General features: G+C 49.5%; 1 long non-coding RNA gene across 1 annotated transcript; it reads left to right on the top strand.

Moving 5' to 3' along the window:
• Positions 1-466: 466 nt before the first annotated feature.
• On the top strand, positions 467-5,130 carry LOC138924828 (uncharacterized). Its single transcript, XR_011440119.1, has 2 exons — positions 467-680; positions 4,815-5,130. It is a non-coding gene; the product is annotated as an uncharacterized lncRNA (long non-coding RNA).
• Positions 5,131-7,876: the final 2,746 nt, after the last annotated feature.

The raw sequence follows: 7,876 nt of genomic DNA, 5'->3' as shown, positions 1-7,876 counted from the left end.
TCCCCAAAGTGCCGGCCGAAGCAGTGATCCGGAGAGAGGACTTCCAAGTGCCCGGGTCAAAGGGCCAGGCTGCTAGCCCAGGGACGCCCGGGGCAGAGTGGGCGCTATAGAGGGAGTGGCCAGCGGGGCCGCTGGGCCTGGGGAACTGGAAGGAGAGGGCCCTGGGTCCCCGGCGACGTCTGGCGCTTGCTCCAGTTTGTGACCTCCCCAGTGTGTCCCAGCCCACAACATTCCCTCGACCCCTTCTGGGGAGGCACTCAGGGCTCGGACAGTCAGAGAGGGAGGGGATGGGGCGAAGAGACCCCCCTTCTCTTTAGCCCCTCCCCAGCCCCCGCGCCACCGCTCCCCCTGTTCGCTGCCCAGAGCCAAGGGACAGACGGAGAATTGCAACTAGAAATTCGATCGATTGGTACGAGGGACCACGTGGTCTGGGGTTGGCCAATGACCAGGCCGCCCGGGATGAGCTAATAATGGAAGCAATTTGTAACTTTCAGTAGCTCTCTAGGCCTGGGTACAAGAGGGAAGGAGGCGGGCGGAGGTGGGGACATGGGTACCCCCAGTCCTTCCACCCTCCTCATTCGTCTAGGGGCACCCAGAACCCCAATCCTCTTTTCCCCAACACGCAGCCACTCGCAGGGTCTCTGGCCCACTTCTGTCCGGCGGCTGCCGCTCCGAGCAAGGTAAGCGGGTCCTCCACGCCTCAAACACCCTCTTTCAAACACCCGGGTCCTTTCTGGCACCTGCAAACAACATCCCCCTTCCTGCTCCATTAGACAATTTAAATCCGATTTTGTTTTTCACTTAGTTGAAAGGAAATCCTTTTGGATTTTTTTTTTTTGTATAATTCATTTTGGATTTGGGGAAGGATTTGAATTCAGGTCAATATACTTTTCTTGGAGGGGGTGAGTGGTACTTTTCGATAAATTTTATATTTCTTTCTTTTGGAGAGGAGCAGTCCACTGACAGAGAGTTTACCTCTCTGTGTTGATGAGTTACACCTTATGGTTTTGCAAGTTTCACTTTTTTAATGATGTCAAGTTCACCTTTCTCCATCTCATCCTCCAATTTAAATATTTACAAATAATCACAACAGATTTCAAGTTTATTCATTTGTTTTTCTCCTCCCTCACTAGTTTTTCAGCTGTTGCTGAATCTCCGCGGATTTTTTTCTCGACGTGTGGACAGAGGGTTAGTTTTGTGTTGATTTCTCTTTTTGTTTTGTAAATGAATTTATTGTTTGGGAAACTCCATGGGGGCGTGAACAAGGTCTCTTTTGATTCGTTCCAACCCCTTTTCTTTGGAAGAACAATTTACTTGGAGTGTTTTTTGCATTGTCCTCATTTTGTTTATTGTGTCTCAATTTTGATGTATTTTACCTCCTTTTAAAACTTGACCTGTTCTTTAATCTTTTTATGTTAAACCATTTTAAAAGCTTTTCTTTTATAAACTTCACCATTTGGTACATTTCCTTAGCCTTCCCCAGCCCCCTTTGCACTCCTGTCTCCTCTATCTCAGAACCCCCACCCCCAACTTCCACAATTCCCAGCTTCAAATTTGCCTTACCCTCCCAGCCAAGGAGGGACACCTGGGAAGAAGAAAATGTTCTATTCAGGTCAGAGCCTGCACTCCAGGATGTAGTTCCGGGCACCTCCAGTCCAACCCCCCAAGTCTGCAAAATCAGGAAGAGCAGAATTTCTGTTCCACCTTTTAGTCTGGACTAAGCTCTTTCTCCTTGGCTCTATTCTGGGCAACTCTTTGGTATACAAAGTTGAATTTTAATTTGCATCTTTTCCCTAAATTCTAAGAAAAGTACAAGCAGATATTTTTTTTCTCCTCTAAATGTAAGCTGTTAGCTCAGGGTGAGCCCACTGGGTCTCTGACCTCCCGGGGGGAGGGTTCCCAGGAGAGACACACAAGGTTTAGTCTTCCCTTTACTTTCAGGTGGAGCTGGCAGAGATGGGGGACCCCATTTTGGTTTCTGGCTTTGGTTTTGCACGGACACAAAGGAAGAGAGAAAGCTGGCTGGGGACTCATCGCTTCTGGTCAGGGAGCTTTGGTTTAGGAGAGTTCGGGGTAAATCCTGGCTCTGAGGACATTCTTTTTAGCTTTATTGTGTGGTAAGCCATCAAAATGGTTTGATATGGTTTCAGCCTATTCAGATTCATTGCAGATAACAAAAATCAAATTAGGGGAGTAATGTGTTTCCTGAGGGTCTGCCTCCGGTGACTTTGTTCCTCTGGGGGAAACAGAACCCAACTCGGCACAAGTAAAACTGCCACTGCTCCTCCCTCCTCCGTTCTCCAGCTCTGTTGTCACATTGACATTCTGGGCGCATTCGGCGCAGCCCCCTGTCCCCGCTTCTCCCAAGTATGAATCTAAATTACTATTAATAAGGGGCCGCTCCAAGTTAATTGGCATTAAAAGAATTCATTTCAATTTGTTAATATTAAATGAACACTCTGCACTTTAACGCCCTTCTTCGCCCTGGAATCCCAGATGAGTGATGAGAAGTGGGGGCGGGGAGTAGCATGATGATCTTCTTTCGGACTCTCAGGCTTAGCTACCGCAGTGCCTCCCCTGGGGGCGTGAGATCGAGGCGCAGTGGGGGCTTGATGGGGGACCATCTGATGGTCTCTTTTGGTGAAATTCATCAGATTCAGCTGGAGCTGGGTGGGGAGGGCAGAGGGAACAGAGGGAGAGGGGCAGAAAGGTTTGAGGGGATGTCCTGCGGGACAGGAGGGACTGGGCAAAAGTGGGAAGGAACGAGACAAAAGTGAATGGGAGTAGCTGGAGAACAGGTTGTGGGAAGATTTGTGAAGGAAGGTGCTAGAAGTTCAAAAACCCACCTAGAGTAGAAGGAGCTGGGGGTGGGAGTGGGGGATGTGAGGCAAAGCTGTGAGGGGTGCTGAAGCTGTCCAGCTGTGTGACTTCAGAAGAGTTGCTTAACTTTTCTCTCTGCCTTAAGTTTCTTGACCCGAAAAACTGGGATAATAATAATAGTGTGTGTCTCAGGGGTTGTTTAGGATTAGGTGAAATATATGTGATGTGTTTTCCCTCGTGCTTGGCACACCAACTAGCAGTACGTGTTAGCTCCTAGGATAGCATAGTGGTTAAGAGCGTGGATTCTGGAGCCAGACTGCCAGGTTTTGGATCTCAGCCCAGCCGTATACTAGCTGAATGACATTGGGCAAGTTACTTAACCTCTCTGTACTTCAGTTTCCTGTCAGTAAAATGGAGTTAATAGAGCTAGCTCCTGGCTGTTGGGAGGATTAAATGAGTTAATGTATGTGAAGTGCCTAGAACAGCCAGAGTTGTGAAGGAAGCACTGTGTTAGCACTGGTTATTGGCAGTGTTGCTTTTCTGGTCCTGGAAGTTGGAGACAGGGGCATGGAGCCTCTCAGAGGTTACGAGTTTAGCAGACTCTCGAAGACTGATCAGATCAACCTCTCACCCTATCCCTGAGTCTGGTCTAACAACTGGGGTGCATGCGGCAAGGGCAGCTGGGACACCTGAGTTCTTCCCCAGCCTCTGTTCTGGCTCTTGGGTTGCTGGTCCCCTCCCAGTGCCCACAGACTTCAAGGGGCAGTCACTTCTTTTTCCCCTGGGAGGGCTGTGTTAGGGGAATTACTTTCCAGTCTGATATCTCCCTTTGGTAGAGTGTTGGTCCCCGGAGTGGGGGTGGGGATAGAGCAGAGGGGACTGCCGTTTATGAAATACCCTCTAACTCTATTCCAGCCCCCACATACCTGACCTCCTTCCAGAGGTGGGAGAAACAGAGATCCAAAGAGATGAAGTGACATGCCAGAATCATAAAGCTAGAAAGTGACGAAGCTGGGATTTGAACTCTGATCTGCCTGATAACAAACCTTAACCCCTTGCCCTACCCACTTTCTGAAAGGGGAGGTGGAACTTTCTGAGGGGAGAGAGGCAGGACACACATGTAAAGTTGGGACAAGGATGAGACCAGGACCATGGGGCAGCTGGAAGATGGGTGGGAGTGGGGGTGGGAAGAGGCCAGTTGGGAATGTTTCAGTCAGGGAAGACTTCCTGGAGGAGGAAAGTATAGATCAGGGTTCAGATGGGAAGGGAATGAGGATAGAAAGTAAAGAGGGCGGGAGTGATGCACTGGCCAGGAAAGAGAGAACAAGAGGTCCACGCAAGGCTGGGTCAGCCCAGGGGACATGAATCAGATTTGTCTTGCTGGCACCAAGTAAAATCAGTTACCATTTCTTGACGGCCTACTGTGTGCCAGGTATATAGGTTATCCCATTTAATGCTCACAACAGCTCTGACGAGTGGGTTTCTTGTTCCTATGTCCAAAAGAGCCAGTTGAGATTCAGAGAGCTTAATCTCCACTTAGGATCACACATTGGGTAGCTGGGTTTGCCTGGTACCAAAACCCATGCCTGTGCTCCCTGAAGAGCGTGGCCTCCGTGCCCTGGTCCCGTCTTCCATTCCTGGTTCAGGTCATCCTGTACCCCCACATTTGTAGTCATGTCTAGTGACTGGGAACAGAGTTTAGAGAGTGAGATGAGACTGAGAAAGGGAGTGGCAGGCAGGCAGTGGGGCCAGAAACTTTTCTCACATCCTCCTAAAAAAGATGAATAGAAGGGTATTCTCTCTGGAGCGAGGCGTCCAAGTCACTTCCTGGGGCTGCTGACCTTGGCATGGATGGTGGGACCTCACTGGGGATCACACTGTTTTCTGGGCTGTGGACTCTTTCTTCTCTGGGAGGGGAAGAGGAAGAGGGTGGCTTTGAGCCCTAGATTAAGACAGCCAACTGGCCACTAAAGTCCCTTCTCTCCTTGTTGCAGAGGGTAGAGAGCCACTCAGCTGGATGCTTCACTTCGCAGCTGCCCTTGCTGCCAGGTGTGGCGAGAAGGGAATATGCGCTGAGTAACGTCCATCATCAGAGCCTTAAGACATTGGGTAAGTTCTCCTCTTCGTGAGCTGGACCAGATGAGCCTGGCACTGAGTTCGACCCTGCAGTTAAGGAGAGATCCCCGAGAAGGCAAAGCAACAACACGCAAAGAGCCCGAGCCCCTGACGGCCCAGGTGAGGCGGAGCCGCCTGCTGTGCGGGACTGCTCCCTCCCAGCCTGTGCCAGGAGAAATAAACTTGTTTTCTGTATGTGACTGTGTTTGGGGTCCTTTTTGTTATAGTGGTTTTGCCATTGCCCTTCATAGTGTACCTCCCCACACCAGATTGTCAGTTCAAACCCACCTGCAGGATTCCATCTGATCATGGAATAATTATAATACTAACATTTATTGAGTACCAGAGACTATGCTCACTGTGTGATATAATCCTCATGACAGTCCTCTGAGATGGGCATTGCTGTTATTCTAGTTTACAGATAAGGAAACTGAGGCCCAAGGCAATAAGTGATGTCCCTACGGATGGATGGTAAGTTGAAGAGCTGGGATTCCTTCCCAGGGTGAGCAGAGCTTAAACTCTTCATATGGGCAAACGCCCTCCTGAGGCCAGAGATGAAGGGGACCATGGAGGTCACTCTGTGCTTGGCCAAGCCCCCTCACAATCCCCACAGGGGCCTGGGCATCTTGCACCCCCACCCTTCCTTCAGCCCGGGAAGCTTGGCCAGACACCCACATTAGAGAGTGGGTTGCTACATAATGTTTTATTTGAAGAAAGGAGCCCACAGCTGAAACCAGTTGGAAAACCCCTGATATGTTCAATCTCCCTCTGCCCGCTTTTTTTTTAGTTACAGATGAGACCCAGAGAGAGGAAGTGACTTGCTTAAGGTCATACACTTAGTTTTTCTGTCAATTTTCTGAATCCAAGACAAGTTCTCTTCCCACCATATCAGCTGCCTCAATAAGACACAAGGACAAAAATAACCCAGACCAGGCAGGGGGCCTGTGTCTCCTCTGATCATGATCTGGGATAGCCAAGCCATGTTTCCCTAAATCCCCCTGCGTGCCTCCTTTTGGACATCTGCCCGGAGACCCGCTTCCCCTGCCTCCCTGGGCCCCCGCCTCTTCTGCCGCCTCCTCACCCAGATGGTCAAACCCACAGAGGGAAGGGAGAGCCGGGGCCAGGGCTGAGATCCCTGACTCCCTCCAGTCTTTGCACATTTATATCCCGCCCCCCACCCCCCCACCCCCCCCCCCCCCCCCACTGCTGGGCCCCTTCCTGGTAGCCCACCAGGGAGGAGAAGGGGGAAAACTATCATAAATTTCCCCTATTTATACAAGAAGACAGAGTGTTTCTTGTGCCAGAAAAAACACAGAGAGGGAGCTGTCAGGGGAGAAGGGACCCAGCCCTACACCTTCTGGGGCCAGTTTATCTTCCCGAGTCATGGCTCAGGGGCTCCCATAACACGGCCTGGGGGACGTGCAGGCTTTGCTTGGGGGACAGCCAGGACGGACAGCGCCTGCGCTTTGTGATCAGGGCCTTCCTGCACCATCTCAACTGCCTCCTTCCCTTTTCTCTCTCTTTTCTTTTAAACAAGTTTTTAAAGATAAAGTCACATACCATACAATTCACCATTAAAGTGTGTGATTCAGTGGCTTTAGTATATTCACACATGTGTGCAACTATCACCACAGTCAATTTTAGAATTTTCATCACCTCAACAAGAAACCTCGTATCCTTTAGTTATCACCCCCTCCTGCCCCCGTACCCCTTCCAGCCCTAAGCAACCACTGATCTGCTTTCTGTCCCGAGAATTTTCCGGTTCTGGACTTGCATATGAAGGGAATCGTAGAATGTGTGGTCTTTGGTGACAGGCTTCTTTCACTCAGCTTAATGTTTTCAAGGTTCACCCATGTTGAGCCTGTGTCAGTCCCTCATTCCTTTTCATGGCGGAATCATATTCTGCTGTGTGTACGTGCCGCATTTTGTGTGTCCATTCGTCAGTTGATGGATATTTGGGTTGTGTCCACCTTTGGGAGATTATGATTCTCCCTCTCCGCTTGTGTCTCTAGATAGCCTCAGTCACATCGAATGGGGTCTGGGGGCAGGAATGAGTGTGTCTTACATGTGGGGCACCCAGTATCCATGAAAGCACGGTCTTAGGTCAGGTCTTTTCCTGTGTTAGTTACATACCCTAAGCTGGAATTTTCCTCCCTCTGTTAAATTACTGAGGGCAGGCTACTCCTTCCATTCTCTATCGATTCTCTCTTTTTATCATTGTTATTTTGACCACTTGCTGTACTACTCAGACTCGGGGACCAGGCCCTTCTCCGGGGGGTTTCAGAGACACCCAAGTGGATGAATGGATGTCTTCCCACTAGGGAAGAAGTTCCCCAAGTCTGGTGTCCAGTGATCTTCCAGGATCTTACACTGAAGGAGGGTCTGTGGAGGCTCCAGGTCAAAGGAAAGTTTTGTTCTTGGAGGCGCAACCGAGCCCAGAATGCCGGCCCTGTCCCCACCTCCTTGCCTGACTCATTCCAGTCTTGCAGACGTGCTTGAGCTCCATCCATTCCTTCACCTACCAAGCATTTGTTAAGCATCTTGAGAACCCAACAGATACTGCCCCTCCCCTCATGAACCTGGCAGTTCCAGTGGTGAGAGTAAGACAATACAAGTGAGCAAAATAATAGCACATTGTATGTGCCATGTAAACATTGGTTGAATGAATGAATGAATGAACATATGAGTACTTACTATGTGCTCTGGAAAGAAAATGGGAGCAAATCTGAGTTATAAGTCATTTTCTGCTGCCACCACATTTTCTAGTTTGGGTGTCAGCATGCACTTCTCTGTCCCTCGGAGGGGATGGTATGCAGATAATGCAAAATATTAGCTAATAAAACTACCATTTATTGAACTAGTCATATACCAAGGGATTTATATATCTCACTGATTGTCACTCTTTTAATTAAGTATAATTATCCCCATTTTGAAGATGAGA

This window comes from Equus caballus, chromosome 6 (assembly GCF_041296265.1).
Source record: "Equus caballus isolate H_3958 breed thoroughbred chromosome 6, TB-T2T, whole genome shotgun sequence".
Taxonomy (NCBI): Eukaryota; Metazoa; Chordata; class Mammalia; order Perissodactyla; family Equidae; genus Equus; species Equus caballus.
The sequence above is the reverse complement of the archived record's forward strand: the minus strand, read 5'-3'. Positions and strand labels throughout refer to the sequence as shown.